This window comes from Lepidochelys kempii, chromosome 2 (genome assembly GCF_965140265.1).
Source record: "Lepidochelys kempii isolate rLepKem1 chromosome 2, rLepKem1.hap2, whole genome shotgun sequence".
Lineage (NCBI taxonomy): Eukaryota > Metazoa > Chordata > Testudines > Cheloniidae > Lepidochelys > Lepidochelys kempii.
This window is the reverse complement of record NC_133257.1, coordinates 89,258,581-89,275,089: the sequence shown is the minus strand read 5'-3', so window position 1 is coordinate 89,275,089 and position 16,509 is coordinate 89,258,581. Positions and strand designations below refer to the sequence as shown.

At 43.4% G+C, this 16,509-nt stretch overlaps 1 protein-coding gene across 6 annotated transcripts in view; it reads right to left on the bottom strand.

Moving 5' to 3' along the window:
* RALBP1 (ralA binding protein 1) overlaps positions 1-16,509 on the bottom strand; it is a 97,731-nt gene that overhangs the window by 48,198 nt on the left and 33,024 nt on the right. For 3 of the 6 annotated variants that reach the window (XM_073331596.1, XM_073331593.1, XM_073331594.1), the window contains exon 2: positions 1,223-1,336. The exons of the other annotated variants lie outside the window; for them this stretch is intronic. The gene's annotated coding sequence lies outside the window, so the exon portion shown is untranslated. The remainder of the gene's footprint in view (positions 1-1,222; positions 1,337-16,509) is intronic. 6 annotated transcript variants of the gene reach the window in all.

Sequence of the window (16,509 nt, the reverse complement as noted above, 5' to 3'; positions counted from 1 at the left end):
GGGGGGGGAGGAGGGAGAAGTGGCAGCCTGTCGCCCAACCCTGAAGCAGCAGCGCCCGAGGCAGAACACAAGCACCAGCTGGGCTGCAGGCAGCCCCTTTGAGAAACAGTCTGCAGCACAGGACAGAGCGTGGGGCCCCATGGTGAGTGGGGTCAGGGGCTCCTAGTGGGCATGGAAGGGATGCGAACTGCCTGCCAGCCAGAGCTTCCCCTGGCAGCTCTGGGGTGGGGAGGAGGGCTACTGGGCAGGCAGCGCAGAGGGAGGAGGAGAGCTGCTCCCTTGCAGCCGTAGCACTCTTCTGACCATTGAACTTACAAATGTTGAATTATGTACATAAAAACTGCATTCAAAAATAAAACAATGTAAAATTTTAGAGCCTGCAAGTCCACTCAGTCCTACTTCTTATTCAGCCAAGCGCTCAGACAAATAAACTTGTTTACATTTGCAGGAGATAATGCTGCCAGCTTCTTGTTTACAATGTCACCTGAAAGCGAGCACAGGCATTCTCATAGCACTATTGTCACGGATGTCACTAGATATTTACGTGCCAGATGTGCTACAGATTCCTATGTCCCTTCATGCTTCAACCACCATACCAGGGGACATTTTACATTGTTTTGTTTTTGAACGCACTTACATAACAAAAGAAAATCTACATTTGTAAGTTGCACTTTCACAACAGATTGCACTACACTACTTGTATGTGGTGAATTGAAATTGAATATTTCTTTTGTTTATCATTTTTATAGTGCAAATATAATAAAAAATATACACTGAGTTCAGTTACAACACAGAATACAATATAATGAAAATACAGAACAACATCTAAAATATTTTATAAATTTAAATTGGTATTCTATTATTTAACAGTGCAATTAAAACTGTGATTAATTGCGACTAATTTTTTTGAGTTAATCGTGTGAGTTAACTGTGATTAATCAAGAGCCTTAGATATTATATAATAATTTATCTAATCATGCCAAATCCCCATCCCCGCTTTTTGGGGCTACTTTACCCAACTGTCAAAACCCCACACCAGGTTTTGCACATACCCAGAGGCTCACACACTTTTTAAACAATTTGAAATTTCTGAATAAGTCTTCAGAAAGGATCCTAGATCACTACAAGTCTGTCCAAACAGCAATCAGATTGGATTATTCTTATTTTCTTACACTTTCAGCTGCTGAACTGGGCTTTTTTTAGAAGAAGAAATACCACTTACCCAGGTCTCAATTATTCCACTCTATTTAACAATCACATGTGCGCACTGGAACCTTCACCTCTGTGCTCTAATGGCCTGAAAACACCAGAGCTTATGTAGGACTGTACAGTTACTCTAGTAAAAATAAGAAAAGATTGGTTTAGCTAAACGTATCATACAATTTAATTAAACAAAACACGTCTGAAGTACCACAATGGAAATAAAATGAGCTGAATAAAGCCAATGGCTCCAGCGCTGAGTATTTTATTTGAGTTTTGAGCAGTTCTTGTTGCTCTTTCAATTGACACTATGCTACTATTCATTGAACAGGATAGATCAGAAAGCAAAAGAATTGGAACTGATTTTCCATAGCAGGAAAAGGAACAAAAACTACCAGTTCTACCATCTGGGTCTATGATTTAAGACCTTGGGTAGACTAGAATTGAAGGTGTGATGTTAGCATATGTTAGCTAATGTGTAAGACATTTTAAAAGTCTTTAGCAGACAAGGCACAATGCCTTTAACATGCTATCTTGATGAGTTTAGTATGTGTTAAAGGCAGCATGCCTTGTCTACACTAGACTTTTAAAACATTTTAGCTAACAGTGCTAATATCACTCCTTAAATATTCTAGGCAAGGATTAATAGATATTGTCAGCTAAACAGGTTTAAGCCCTATTAGCACGAGGAGGAGACGCCATCGAAGAAAAGCCTAAATGCTAAGTAATGTTACTATAACAATGGACAGCACATTTCCTTCTAATCCATTACTTAGCAGCAGGAGTCTGAATGCATCAGGGACACTGTGCTTCTACCTAAAGGTAGCATCTTTTAGGTGGGATGTACAAAGTGTTGTTAAATATTTTCACAAGAGTAGGGATATTAGCTCTGTTAAATACTCCAATTCAGACATAAGTCTTCCAACCTCAAAATTCTCTCAAGTAGTTTCAACTGGATAGTTTATTCTTTACTTTCCCCCTCGAGAAAGCACTGCTAACAGAACTGAAAGGCTCCCATGCTTCTCCAGAGAAGTGGCTTAATTTCATATATTTACAATCTGGAAAGTGCTCTAGGTCCATTTTATGAAAGCTGCTATATAATCCTTCATTGAGACACTGGTGTAAACAATCTAGCTTTGTTTGATCCAGTTCTCAATACAAAAAAAATTAGATCTAATAGAGGCACTACAATCCACAACAGCAAATATCTTCTGACATTTAGAGGAGGCTACACAAACCTAACGCTTCCAGCAAATAGTAATTTTCCCCCCAGGCTTGGTATTATGAGTATACTAGTTTCTAACTCCTATTCAATTGCTGCCATACATAGACTGACAAAGAGCTGCACTGTTACAACACAAGCTGTCATTTGCATTGACAAATCTAAAACAAAAAAAGCTGAAAACAGCTTTGCTCTGATTCCTCTTTGGGGTGATAAATAACACAGAGCAGATCAACTTGAAAGTTATTAATGAAATTGTAAGACATATTGCACTGGATGACAATGCAATATAAATGAATCTCAGCATCTTCTAATGAACATTTCATGACCTCCATATGATTAAAATGGAATTAGCGGTTGTGGGGATGAACTCCATTCAATAATGGCACCAGAAGGGAAAGGAAGACTGTAATTAAGCTTATGACCTAGAAAGACTGGTTATTCTTCCTATATACTGCATAACAGTTCTTCCAATAGATAAGGGCTTTTGATGAGTGGGAAAACAAATTGTGCCCTAACTGATGGAGGAGTTACTGTGGGTAGAAAGCCTTGTGCATCGTCATACTGTTATTGGGTCTAATCCAGTGGCTCCCAAATTGGGGTTCGTGAACCCCTGGGGGGGTTCGCGAAATGTTACAGGGGGTTCTCGGAAAAAAAATTCCCTAATAGTGGACAGAGCTGTCCCTAAGGATCCCGGGCAGCACAGGGTCAGCAGCCTGGAGCCCCGGGACTTCCAAGAGCTAAACAGATCAAAGCAAGTATATCTATCACACTGAGGAGATTTAAACTTCAAGACTCCTTATAAGAAATGGAAAGGGAGGTGGATATTTTTTGCTGTTTTTAAAATTAAATAGGCAGCTAGTATTGTTTTTATTATGAAGAACAAGTTTAAGCTTTGTTGTAACATGCATTGTTTGCCTGGACTGCTCAAGACCTGAATGTTTGTGTAGAAAGAACTCTGAGTTGGCTTCTTAAATACCTTCATGCTGTTTTACTCCTTGATGAAACATAGGAGCCTTGTCATATAATAGGCTTATTCAAAGTGATACAAGCTATGAAAGCGAGATCTTGGAAGAGTGTTGCACTTTTCATAATGATAAATAATAATTAATACATAGTGTGTAATGTGTGTCATAAAAACAAAATTTTATATTGCCAAGATCACTGCTTTTACAGTTTATAATCAGGTAAAGGAGAAAATCCCTGGAAATATTCATTTTTAGGAGGGGGTTCGTGAGACTTGACATTTTAGTGAAATGGGTTCACAGGTTGTTAAAGTTTGGGAACCACTGGTCTAATCCAATGCCCATTAAGCAAATTAAAAGACTCCCACTGACTTCAACAGTACTGGATCAGACCCATTATGAGAAAAAAAAAACTTTAGGGATGTGAAGTCTTGCAGCACAAAATGTGGACCTTTTCATCAAATTCTAGTTTAATAATGTAATACTGAATTTGGCTGTATGGCCAAAAGCACCTGCAGTGCTTCCAACACAGAGCAACACTGCAATCTAACATCATCAAGTTTCTTCCACATACCCAAAGGAATATGGGACTCTCATTTTCTGTCCTAAAAAAAATATACTGTGACATACTGGACCTCAAAATGGCACCCTATAAGCCCCATATATATCATTCATATATTGTTGTGATATTTCATATAAAACATGCCATGTAAGATGTCAAATGAAAGGTCGTGGTCTCCTGAAACCCACTGTTCTGTCAAAACACATATATTGTTAGTATGTATCAAATTATGAGATTTTGCTGTATGGTTGTTTCTGAAATATGTTGCAAGTTTGCTAGTGACATACAAAGAAGGCAAACCACTCCCAGGAGGGTGCTCAACAACAATTAATCAGCAGGGGAGGTGTCATCAAGGGATTTACAATTCAATGAGGGCTGCAGAAGCACCACATAATGGAGATTGATCAACTCTATGACTCAGTTTAACAATACCACATCCGTGGATTGCCCAGCCACTGACTCAGCAAAGCCCACCAGGACATGTCTGGGCAAGTGTCTTGTCTTCTAGGCACATGGACTAAGGATATAAAATGGGAGACTATAGCATCATGCTTTTTCCCTTCTCCTCCCCCACTTATGCTGGAAGCAACAGGAACGCCGAGAAGATGAAGGTCATCTGAGGAGATTGGTCCAGGTTTAAGAAGAAGCATTAAGAACTGTAACATCCAGTGGGGTGAGAAAACTGCTGATCTAAATAAAGCCTAGTATAATATGGTTTAAGATTTAGATAGTGCATTTATCTTTTTTCCTTTGGTAACTTTCTCTGGTCTTTTATGCCTACCACTTAAAATCTACCTTTCCGTAATTAATAAACCTGTTTTACATTTTACCTAAAAGAGTGCGGTCTGGTTGAAGTGCTTGGGAAATCTCAGCTCTGGTACAAAGGCTGGTGCATGTCCTCTCCACATTGAGTAATAAACTTACACTGGTTAGGCTTCTGACCAGGGCAAGATAGTCTGGGGATGCAAGGCTTGGGGGCGGGAGTGGGATTGGCTGGTGCCTTTTTGGAGGGGGGTGGGAGGGGGTGAGAAAACCTGGATTTGTGCTGGAAATGGCCCACCTTGATTATCATACACATTTTAAAGAGAGTGGTCACTTTGGATGGGCTATTACCAGCAGGAGAGTGAGTTTGTGTGTGAGGGAGTGGAGGGTGAGAAAACCTGGATTTGTGCTGGAAATGGCCCAACTTGATGATCACTTTAGATAAGCTATTACCAGCAGGACAGTGGGGTGGGAGGAGGTATTGTTTCATGATCTCTGTGTATATATAATGTCTTCTGCAGTTTCCACTGTATGCATCCGATGAAGTGAGCTGTAGCTCACGAAAGCTCATGCTCAAATAAATTGATTTGTCTCTAAGGTGCCACAAGCACTACTTTTCTTTTTGCCTTTCTCTGTGTGATTCATGAGTGGCTTTGGGAGCATTCATGAAATTGAGCTGGGTGTGGGGCTCGACATGCTATTGTCCTGAGTGATAGCAGAGCCTGTATCGGTCTACTGCTTGTTACTAGCAAAGCACTGTGAGAGACAGCCCAGGCTGGAGGCACAAGGATGCACAGCAGAACCTCACTTCCAGGACGCAGCACCCCGTGGATCCTGTCACAGTGCTAAGTGAAGGGGTAAATAATACTTCTCTATTCACTTTCTCCACACCATTCATGATTTTATAGACCTCTATCATATCCTTCCCTCAGTTATCTCTTTTCTAAGATGTATTAAGAGTTGGGATCATGTTTTCCTATGTGCATTACTTTGTATTTATCAACATTTAATTTCATTTGCCATTTTGTCATCCAGCTTTGTGAGATCCCTTTGTTAGTCTTTACAATCATCTCTCTTTTCAGGACTTTACTATCCTGAATCATTTTGCATCATCTACAAATTTTACCACCTCATTGTTTACCCCTTTTTCCACATTGTTTATGAATATGTTGAACAGCACAAGTTCCAGTACAAATCCTTGAGAAACCCCACTATTTACCTCTCTTCACTCTGACAGCTGACCATTTATTCCTAGCCTTTATTTCTGATATTTTAACCAGTTACTGATACCTGAGAGAACCTTCCTTATTATCCTACAACAATTTACATTGCTTAAGAGCCTTTGGTGAGGGACCTTGTTAAATAAAGGCTTTCTGAAAATTCAAGTACACTATAAAGACTGGATCACCCATGTAATGACATGTGAGAAAGACAAGATGGGTGGGTGAAGTTGATTTAGTAAAAGATATTACCTCACCCACCTTGTCTCTCTAATATCCTGGGACCAACACTGCTAGCATTTATAGATACTGGGATTAGTGATAAATTTTTGTATCTGCACATCCCAATACAATAGGTTTTTGAAATTTTCATGCTTCCAAGGTCTCAAATCTGTCACGCACAGTGCATCATTAATTATGATTAATGTGAAATGTTAATACCTACTGTGCAAGGATGTTGCAAGACTTAATTAAGCCTTGCAAGGTGTTCATGAAAACATACAAGCCCAGACATAAAATCTACTAATCCATCCTTTCTATGATATTTTACTTGCCCATCAAAAAGTGACTTGCACCAGGCAACTAGAATTTTTCCTATACGACTTAATTAATAAACATGTTTTCATTGCCTGAATGAAGACTGCTGTAAAAAGTAAAATTATTTGTAAAAATGTGCCATATTCTATGTATATATATAAGACGTGCTATCAGGTGCTTGTACCTTGCATGAAGGTGCAGTGGAATTACTATGTCATACCTGGTTTCAGAGTAGCAGTCCTGTTAGTCTGTATCCGCAAAAAGAAAAGGAGGACTTGTGGCACCTTAGAGACTAACAAATTTATTTGAGCATAAACTTTCGTGAGCTACTGCATGAATCTGATGAAGTGAGCTGTAGCTCATGAAAGCTTATGCTCAAATAAATTTGTTAGTCTCTAAGGTGCCACAAGTACTCCTTTTTTTTAATGCCGTACCAGTAGCTATATTCATTAAATGCCAATTAAGACATAAAGGGGATAAAGGAAAGACCTAAAGAAACTCTCTCAGGGGCACGGAAACTAAGGTCTGGTACAGAGAGATTCTGGAAGTAAAAACCTTAGCCCCAGCCACGTTTGGACTGAAAGTTTTGGCTGTAGAACATGTTTGATTGTTGTTTGAGATTCAATAAAACAAAACCCCTGGAAGGGAGTAGACATGGATTATACAGAGCATATACCCATACACACATTTTAGGAGAAGGCCTTAAATAAAACTAATAAGTATTTACACTGACTATATTGGCAATGTGTTACAAAAACAACAACAAACACAGAAGCCTATGGTACAGAAGAGAAAATATAATTTGGGTTTGTCCTACAGGTTGCAAACTTGCAGACTTACAAAACAGTCCCACACAAGGCTCAAGTGAAACATTAGCAGTGTACAGTTCTCTGGGGTGACAGAACATCTTTTTAATTTCAGATTAAAAACTCACATACATGACCATATTTTTTCTAATATCAAGTTTGAAGTTACCAGCATTACTTACCACTGATATACTTTACATCTTCAAAGTGCTATACAAATATTGACTCCCCACAACACCCGTGTGAGTTAGGTAATTGTCCCCATTTTACAGGTTGGGGGTGGGAGACAAGAGAGCCAGCCAACCAAACAAAAAAACCCCCAAATACTGAAAAGTTATATGACTTCCCCAAAGCTACGCTCAGAATCAATGTCTGAGCCAGTGTTGGAACTTGAGTTTCTGACTCCCAGTCCCATGCCTTGTCCACTCTCTCTTATCTGTGCAATTATGGGGATGACCAAAGACAACCACAGTCCTATAATACTCTATGACTAGACCACAGATGAAGTGGAAAACTACAGCCTGAGAAACTATAGTGTTCATGCTTGCAGTGGTAGTTTCATCATTTAAAGAATGGAACTGTACTAAGACTGTGAAATCAGCTCTTGCAAACAGATGTATTAACTAAAATATGTAAATAGCTTTTTTGATGTAACCACAAGTCTGACAGAATAAGGTGTGTTGTGCAACTAAAATAAGAAAATAGCTAATACTGAACAATTAAGATATATCATATATTCTAAATTGCAGAACTATGAACTGTATTCCTGCTAAGCTTAGTGTGAAAAACTACTAGTAACTAAACTGTTGCAATCTGTTTTTGTACATATAGTTCTGTTCTTTGTATATACAGAATCTGTCAGAAAATAAGATGTATGTTCTGGTGACGCTTGTAAGATATGCACCACCTGCAAGTTACTGTACTGCATCTGTAATGGGTCACGTTGATACAGCCACCTCTATGTTTTGCAAAACATATATGAAGCCACATAAGAGAAAAGGGTTGTGCTAATTCAGAGTAATTTTTTGATTTTCCATCTGTTGTAAACAAGCAGGCTATAAACCAAAATTCTGTAATCATTTTGGGACAGGCTGGATGCTGTAGGACTGTTTCCCAGAGATTGGTAATGTATAACCTCTCTGCATTGTGCTGATTTATCTTCGATTAATAAACTGATTGAACCTGGGTTATCTGATATTTTAATCAATAAAAGAATATAACTCATTGGTATCATGTCTTGTCTAAATCCAAAAGCTGTACCACTGTAACTATACCAGTACAGTTAAAGCAGGTGGCATGATCCCTCAGCATGGACATATCGGTATAAACGCACTTAAATCAGTGCAGCGTATTCCCATATGGAAAGGAGAATAAGCTACCTTGGTAAAAGGCATGTTTATACTGGCCTAAGTACTACCAGACTAGGGATTGTACCAATATAATGATCAGTTAAACAAACAAACAAAAAAACAGAATTACATCCCTGGCAGTTATGATACAAAAACTGTGTGTAAACCAGACCTGTATAATATATGTTTGATTATACTGTAGACATGGGCAGTGGGTGGAGCCCCGTTTTGGGAGGTGTCACGGTTCCTCCCCCACTCTGAACTCTAGGGTACAGATGTGGGGACCTGCATGAAAAACCTCCTAAGCTTATCTTTACCAGCTTAGGTCAAAACTTCCCCAAGGTACAAAATATTACACCCGTTATCCTTGGACTGGCCGCTACCACCACCAAACTAATACTGGTTACTGGGGAAGAGCTGTTTGGACGCGTCCTTCCCCCCAAAATACTTCCCAAAACCTTGCACCCCACTTCCTGGACAAGGTTTGGTAAAAAGCCTCACCAATTTGCCTAGGTGACTACAGACCCAGACCCTTGGATCTTAAGAACAATGAACAATCCTCCCAACACTTGCACCCCCCCTTTCCTGGGAAATGTTGGATAAAAAGCCTCACCAATTTGCATAGGTGACCACAGACCCAAACCCTTGGATCTGAGAACAATGAAAAAGCATTCAGTGTTTTACAAGAAGACTTTTAATAAAAAATAGAAGTAAATAGAAATAAAGAAATCCCCCCTGTAAAATCAGGATGGTAGATATCTTACAGGGTAATTAGATTCAAAAACATAGAGAACCCCTCTAGGCAAAACCTTAAGTTACAAAAAGATACACAGACAGAAATAGTTATTCTATTCAGCACAATTCTTTTCTCAGCCATTTAAAGAAATCATAATCTAACACATACCTAGCTAGATTACTTACTAAAAGTTCTAAGACTCCATTCCTGTTCTGTCCCTGGCCAAGACGACTACAGACAGACACAGACCCTTTGTTTCTCTCCCTCCTCCCAGCTTTTGAAAGTATCTTGTCTCCTCATTGGTCATTTTGGTCAGGTGCCAGCGAGGTTACCTTTAGCTTCTTAACCCTTTACAGGTGAGAGGAGCTTTCCCCTGGCCAGGAGGGATTTCAAAGGGGTTTACCCTTCCCTTTATATTTATGACACGCCCCCCAAATCTCAGCTAGGGTGAAACACTGGCTGGGATTTCTTCCTGGAGCTCTAGGAAAACAGAGTTAATAAGACACATGCATCTCTAAATATACTACCAAGTACATAAAGACTAACAATATTTTCCACATCTCAAGGACGATTTTAACCAGTTGATTCTGGGAAACTTTCACGGGAGAGTGCATCAGCCACTTTGTTAGAAGCTCCTGAGATGTGTTGGATGTCGAAATCAAAATCTTGGAGAGCTAAACTCCACCGAAGAAGTTTTTTGTTAGTTTCTTTGACGGTGTGAAGCCACTTTAGTGCAGCATGGTCGGTTTGCAGGTGGAAACGCCGTCCCCAAACATATGGGCGTAGCTTTTCCAGAGCGTAGACAATGGCATAACATTCTTTTTCAGTGACTGACCAGTTGCTTTCCCTCTCAGACAGTTTTTTGCTGAGAAACACTACAGGGTGGAATTCTTGATCAGGTCCTTTCTGCATTAAAACTGCTCCCACACCACGCTCGGATGCATCTGTGGTTACTAGGAACGGTTTGTCAAAGTCTGGGGCCCTTAGTACAGGGTCAGACATGAGTGTCGCTTTAAGCTTGTTAAAGGCCTTCTGACACTTTCCGGTCCACTGAACAGCATTTGGCTGTTTCTTTTTGGTTAGGTCTGTCAGTGGGGCAGCGATTTGGCTGTAGTGCGGTACAAATCGTCTGTAATAACCGGCCAAGCCTAAGAAGGATTGAACCTGTTTCTTTGACTTTGGGACAGGCCACTTTTGGATAGCATCCACTTTGGCCTGTAGGGGGCTGATAGTTCCTTGACCCACCTGGTGTCCAAGGTAAGTCACTCTGTTTAGGCCTATTTGACACTTCTTAGCCTTAACAGTTAGTCCTGCCTCTCTTATGCGCTCAAGGACTTTTTGTAGATGTTCCAGGTGGTCTGCCCAGGAATCCGAAAATATGGCCACATCGTCAAGGTAGGCGACTGCATATTCTCCTAATCCCGCTAGGAGACCATCTACAAGTCTTTGGAAAGTGGCGGGTGCATTTCGCAGCCTGAAAGGGAGTACATTAAATTCATACAGCCCGAGATGTGTGATGAAGGCTGACCTTTCCTTGGCAGATTCATCTAGCGGTACCTGCCAGTACCCCTTGGTTAAGTCCAAGGTAGAGATGAACTGGGCCCGTCCCAGTTTCTCTAATAGTTCATCAGTGCATGGCATTGGATAGTTGTCTGGGCGAGTTACAGCATTTAGCTTACGGTAGTCCACGCAAAAACGTATTTCACCATCTGGTTTGGGAACTAGAACCACTGGAGATGCCCATGCACTTTCAGAGGGGCGGATTACACCCATCTGTAACATATCCTGGATCTCCCGTTCTATAGCAGTTTTAGCTTGAGGAGACACCCGGTAAGGGTGGACCCTAACTGGATGAGCATTACCTGTGTCAATGGAGTGGTATGCCCGTTCAGTCAGTCCTGGGGTGGCTGAGAACGTTGGCGCGTAGCTAGTGCACAGCTCCTGGATCTGCTGTCGCTGCATACGCCCAAGGGTCATGGAGAGGTTCACCTCTTCCACACCACCAGCACATTTCCCTTCGTAATAGACACCTTCAGGCCACTCAGCGTCGTCTCCTCCCTGGGCTGTAAACTGACAAACCTTTAATTCTCTGGAATAAAAGGGCTTTAGAGAATTAATATGATACACCTTAGGCTTTCGGTTGGAGGTGGGGAATGCTATGAGATAATTAACAGCTCCCAGGCGCTCCTGGACCGTGAATGGCCCTTCCCACGATGCTTCCATTTTATGGGCCTGGAGCGCCTTTAAGACCATGACCTGGTCTCCTACTTTGAAGGAACGCTCTCTGGCATGTTTATCATACCAGGCTTTTTGCTCTTTTTGAGCATCCTGTAAGTTTTCTCTAGCAAGGGCTAAAGAGGTTCGGAGGGTGTTTTGTAGGTTGGTTACAAAGTCCAGAATGTTAGTTCCTGGAGAAGGTGTAAATCCCTCCCATTGCTGCTTCACCAACTGCAATGGCCCCTTAACCTCACGGCCATATACAAGTTCAAATGGGGAAAACCCTAAACTGGGATGTGGTACAGCTCTGTAGGCAAAGAGCAACTGCTGCAATACTAGGTCCCAATCATTGGAGTGCTCATTTACGAATTTACGTATCATGGCCCCCAAAGTTCCATTAAACTTCTCCACCATGCCATTTGTTTGATGATGGTAAGGAGTGGCAACCAAGTGATTTACCCCATGAGCTTCCCAAAGGTTTTTCATAGTTCCTGCCAGGAAATTAGTCCCTGCATCTGTGAGGATGTCGGAGGGCCAACCTACCCTGGCAAAAATGTCTGCTAGTGCCTGGCACACACTTTTAGCCCTGGTGTTGCTTAGAGCTACTGCTTCCGGCCATCGGGTGGCAAAATCCATGAAAGTCAGTATGTACTGCTTTCCTCTGGGTGTCTTTTTCGGAAAAGGACCCAGAATATCCACAGCTACTCGCTGAAATGGAACTTTAATGATGGGGAGTGGTTGTAGAGGGGCTTTGACCTGGTCTTGGGGTTTTCCCACTCTTTGGCACACCTCACAAGACTGGACATAGGTAGAAACATCCTTGCCCATTCCCTCCCAGTGGAATGACCCCCCCAAACGGTCTTTGGTCCTGTTCACCCCAGCATGGCCACTAGGGTGATCATGGGCTAAGCTCAAGAGCTTGGCCCGGTATTTAGTTGGAACTACCAACTGTCTCTGAGGATGCCAGTCTTCCTGGTGTCCCCCAGAAAGAGTTTCCTTGTATAAAAGTCCTCTTTCTACAACAAACCTGGATCGATTAGAAGAGCTGAGAGGCGGTGGGTTGCTCCGTGCCGCCGTCCACGCTCTCTGGAGGCTTTCATCTGCTTCCTGTTCGGTCTGGAACTGTTCCCTTGATGCTGGAGACATCAGTTCCTCATTGGATTGGGGACATAGGCTTGGTCCCTCTGGAAGCGATATAGGGGATGGAGCTGTTTCTGTTGACTGTGAACCGCTCTCCGCTGGGGCACTATGTTGGGATTCAGGCTCCGGCTGAGCCTCTTGTGTAGGGTTATCGGCTGCTGCCAGTTCAGGTTCGGTGGGGTCCTCTGGTGTTGAGGTTGCAAGTACTGGATTCAGTGCTGGCACGGGGTCTGGTGTTGGTTGTTTGGCTGGTTCCGGTTCTGGGACTGGTTCCGTCTGGGTCTCTGGGACTGGATCCACTACTGCTGTTGCAGACATTGGCCTGGGGTCCGGGTCCATCACCTCTGACCGGGCCCAGATAGAAGTTTCCGGAACAGAGCTAAGCCCCACGGCTTGTTTAGCCTGGCTGCGGGTGACCGTTCCCACCCTCTTGGCCTGCTTCACGTGATTGGCCAAGTCTTCCCCCAACAGCATGGGGATGGGATAATCATCATAGACTGCAAAAGTCCACATTCCTGACCAGCCCTTGTACTGGACAGGCAACTTGGCTATAGGCAAATTGAAAGAGTTGGACTTGAAGGGTTGAATCGTCACTTGGATCTCTGGGTTGATTAAATTGGGGTCCACTAAGGAAGCATGGATAGCTGACACTTGTGCTCCGGTGTCCCTCCACGCGGTGACCTTCTTCCCGCCCACACTCACAGTTTCCCTCCGCTCCAAGGGTATCTGGGAGGTATCTGGGCCTGTGGACCTCTGGTGTGATTCCGGTGCAATGAACTGTAATCTGTTGGGGTTCTTGGGGCAGTTGGCCTTTACATGCCCCAGCTCGTTACATTTAAAACATCGTCCAGCTGACGGGTCACCGGGGCGAGGTGGGTTGCTGGAGAACGGGGTGGTGGGACGATAAGGGGTCTGGAGGGTTCTTTGGGAGGTAGGTGGGGCTTTGGGCGGCCCCCGGTAATAGGGTGTGGTCTGGGGTGGTCCCTTCTGGTCTCCGCTCCAACTGCGACCAGTTTTCTTCTTCTCTGCCACCTCCACCCATCTGGCTCCAATCTCTCCTGCCTCGATTACAGTTTTGGGTTTCCCATCTAGGATGTATCTTTCTATTTCCTCAGGAACACCCTCTAAGAATTGTTCCATTTGCATTAGGAAGGGCAAATTTACTGGAGATTCAACACTTGCTCCTGATATCCAGGCATCCCAATGTTTCACAATGTGGTAGGCATGTCGGGTAAATGACATGTCTGGTTTCCACCTTAGGGCTCGGAACCTCCGACGAGACTGCTCGGGTGTTATCCCCATTCTGACTCTCGCCTTGGATTTAAACAGTTCATACTTGTTCATGTGTTCTTTAGGCATTTCAGCTGCCACCTCAGCTAAGGGTCCACTGAGCTGCGGCCTCAGCTCTACCATGTATTGGTCAGTAGAGATGTTGTACCCAAGGCAGGCCCTTTCGAAGTTTTCTAAGAAGGCCTCAGTATCATCACCTGCCTTGTAGGTGGGGAACTTTCTGGGATGGGAAGTGGTACCTGGAGAAGGATTGCTAGGGTTTGTTGGTATATTCTGCTGGGCCTTTATCCTCTCCATCTCCTCCACATGCTTCCTTGCCTCCATTTCCCTCTTGTGGGCAGCCTCCTGTACCTCCTTCTCCAGCCGCATGAGTTCTATCTGTCTTTCATGTTCCCTTTGTTTTTCCTCAGCCTGAAATTTGGCTAATTCCAGCTGTAGTCGAGCCAGAGGATTTGGCCATTCTAACCTCTCTGTTTTTAACTAACTTTACACCCGAGGTTTAGAAATAAACAAACAAAACTTGGCTGTAAAATTTTGCTGTGCTGGAATAGAATACCTATTCTCTGATAGTGATTGTCAGCCTACAGAAAAAGACAATTCCCTTGTCTCTGCTCTGGGCCCAAATTAAAGCAAAAAACCTCCAACTACTTGGAAACCTGCTTACCCAGCCCAAAGAAAAAAAAATTTCTTTTCAAACCTGTGCTCCTTGTAAAACAAAAAAAAATCAAAATCCTAAAAAAACCCCTGCCACTTTTGTCTCCAGGCAAATGGGTAGAGCACACACCCCCTATTTACTTTTAGGAAGAAAAGAAAAAAAAAACCTCTGGGTTGGAAGACTGTGAATTTCCCTGCAGGAGTTAAGTACCCTGCCTCCAGGCAAAGAAAACCTGCAATTCCCAAGATAATCCCCTTTTGTCTCTGCTTGGCCACAAAGCAGAGAGAAACCAAGCTGCTTTCAGTTTCAAAGCTGCTTTCTGGACTTCCTAAAAATTCCTTTTTAAAATCTGTATTTCTAGTTCAAAAAATCTCAACTGGATCTCAAAATGATTTCAGGTTAATCCCACCACTGTGCCACCATGTCACGGTTCCTCCCCCACTCTGAACTCTAGGGTACAGATGTGGGGACCTGCATGAAAAACCTCCTAAGCTTATCTTTACCAGCTTAGGTCAAAACTTCCCCAAGGTACAAAATATTACACCCGTTATCCTTGGACTGGCCGCTACCACCACCAAACTAATACTGGTTACTGGGGAAGAGCTGTTTGGACGCGTCCTTCCCCCCAAAATACTTCCCAAAACCTTGCACCCCACTTCCTGGATAAGGTTTGGTAAAAAGCCTCACCAATTTGCCTAGGTGACTACAGACCCAGACCCTTGGATCTTAAGAACAATGAACAATCCTCCCAACACTTGCACCCCCCCTTTCCTGGGAAATGTTGGATAAAAAGCCTCACCAATTTGCATAGGTGACCACAGACCCAAACCCTTGGATCTGAGAACAATGAAAAAGCATTCAGTGTTTTACAAGAAGACTTTTAATAAAAAATAGAAGTAAATAGAAATAAAGAAATCCCCCCTGTAAAATCAGGATGGTAGATATCTTACAGGGTAATTAGATTCAAAAACATAGAGAACCCCTCTAGGCAAAACCTTAAGTTACAAAAAGATACACAGACAGAAATAGTTATTCTATTCAGCACAATTCTTTTCTCAGCCATTTAAAGAAATCATAATCTAACACATACCTAGCTAGATTACTTACTAAAAGTTCTAAGACTCCATTCCTGTTCTGTCCCTGGCCAAGACGACTACAGACAGACACAGACCCTTTGTTTCTCTCCCTCCTCCCAGCTTTTGAAAGTATCTTGTCTCCTCATTGGTCATTTTGGTCAGGTGCCAGCGAGGTTACCTTTAGCTTCTTAACCCTTTACAGGTGAGAGGAGCTTTCCCCTGGCCAGGAGGGATTTCAAAGGGGTTTACCCTTCCCTTTATATTTATGACAGGAGGCTAACCCCCGGCTCCTCCCTTTCTGCCCGCACCCTCCCCACGGCTGGAGCCTCAGGACTCCCTGCTCACCTCCCGCCCATGGCCAGAGCCCCAAGCCCCACCTAGAGAGCCTCCCACTTGGCCACAGGAGCCCTGGGCCAGCCAAAGCCCTGAGCAACCCCCCACTTGGCTGGAGGAGCCCTGGGTTGGCCAAAGCTCTGAGCGCCCCTACCCCACTGGAGGAGCCCCAGGCTGGCCAAAGCCCTGAGCCTTCCCCTCCTCCCGACACGCAGAGGAGCCCTGGGCCAGGCGCAGCTGTGCCTCCCCTCCCCAGACCCAACCCGCCTCAGGGAAAAGTGTCTGTTAGAAGACGCTTCTGGTATGCCCCATTTAGGTTCTGGGGCGGTGGAGGAGGTGGTATGTGCCTCCTCCTCCACCCAGGAACCTGCATGGGGCATAATAAAGCAAAGCTTCGCCGCCAAACCCCACAACCGGGGGTCCAGCAGCCGCAGCCGCA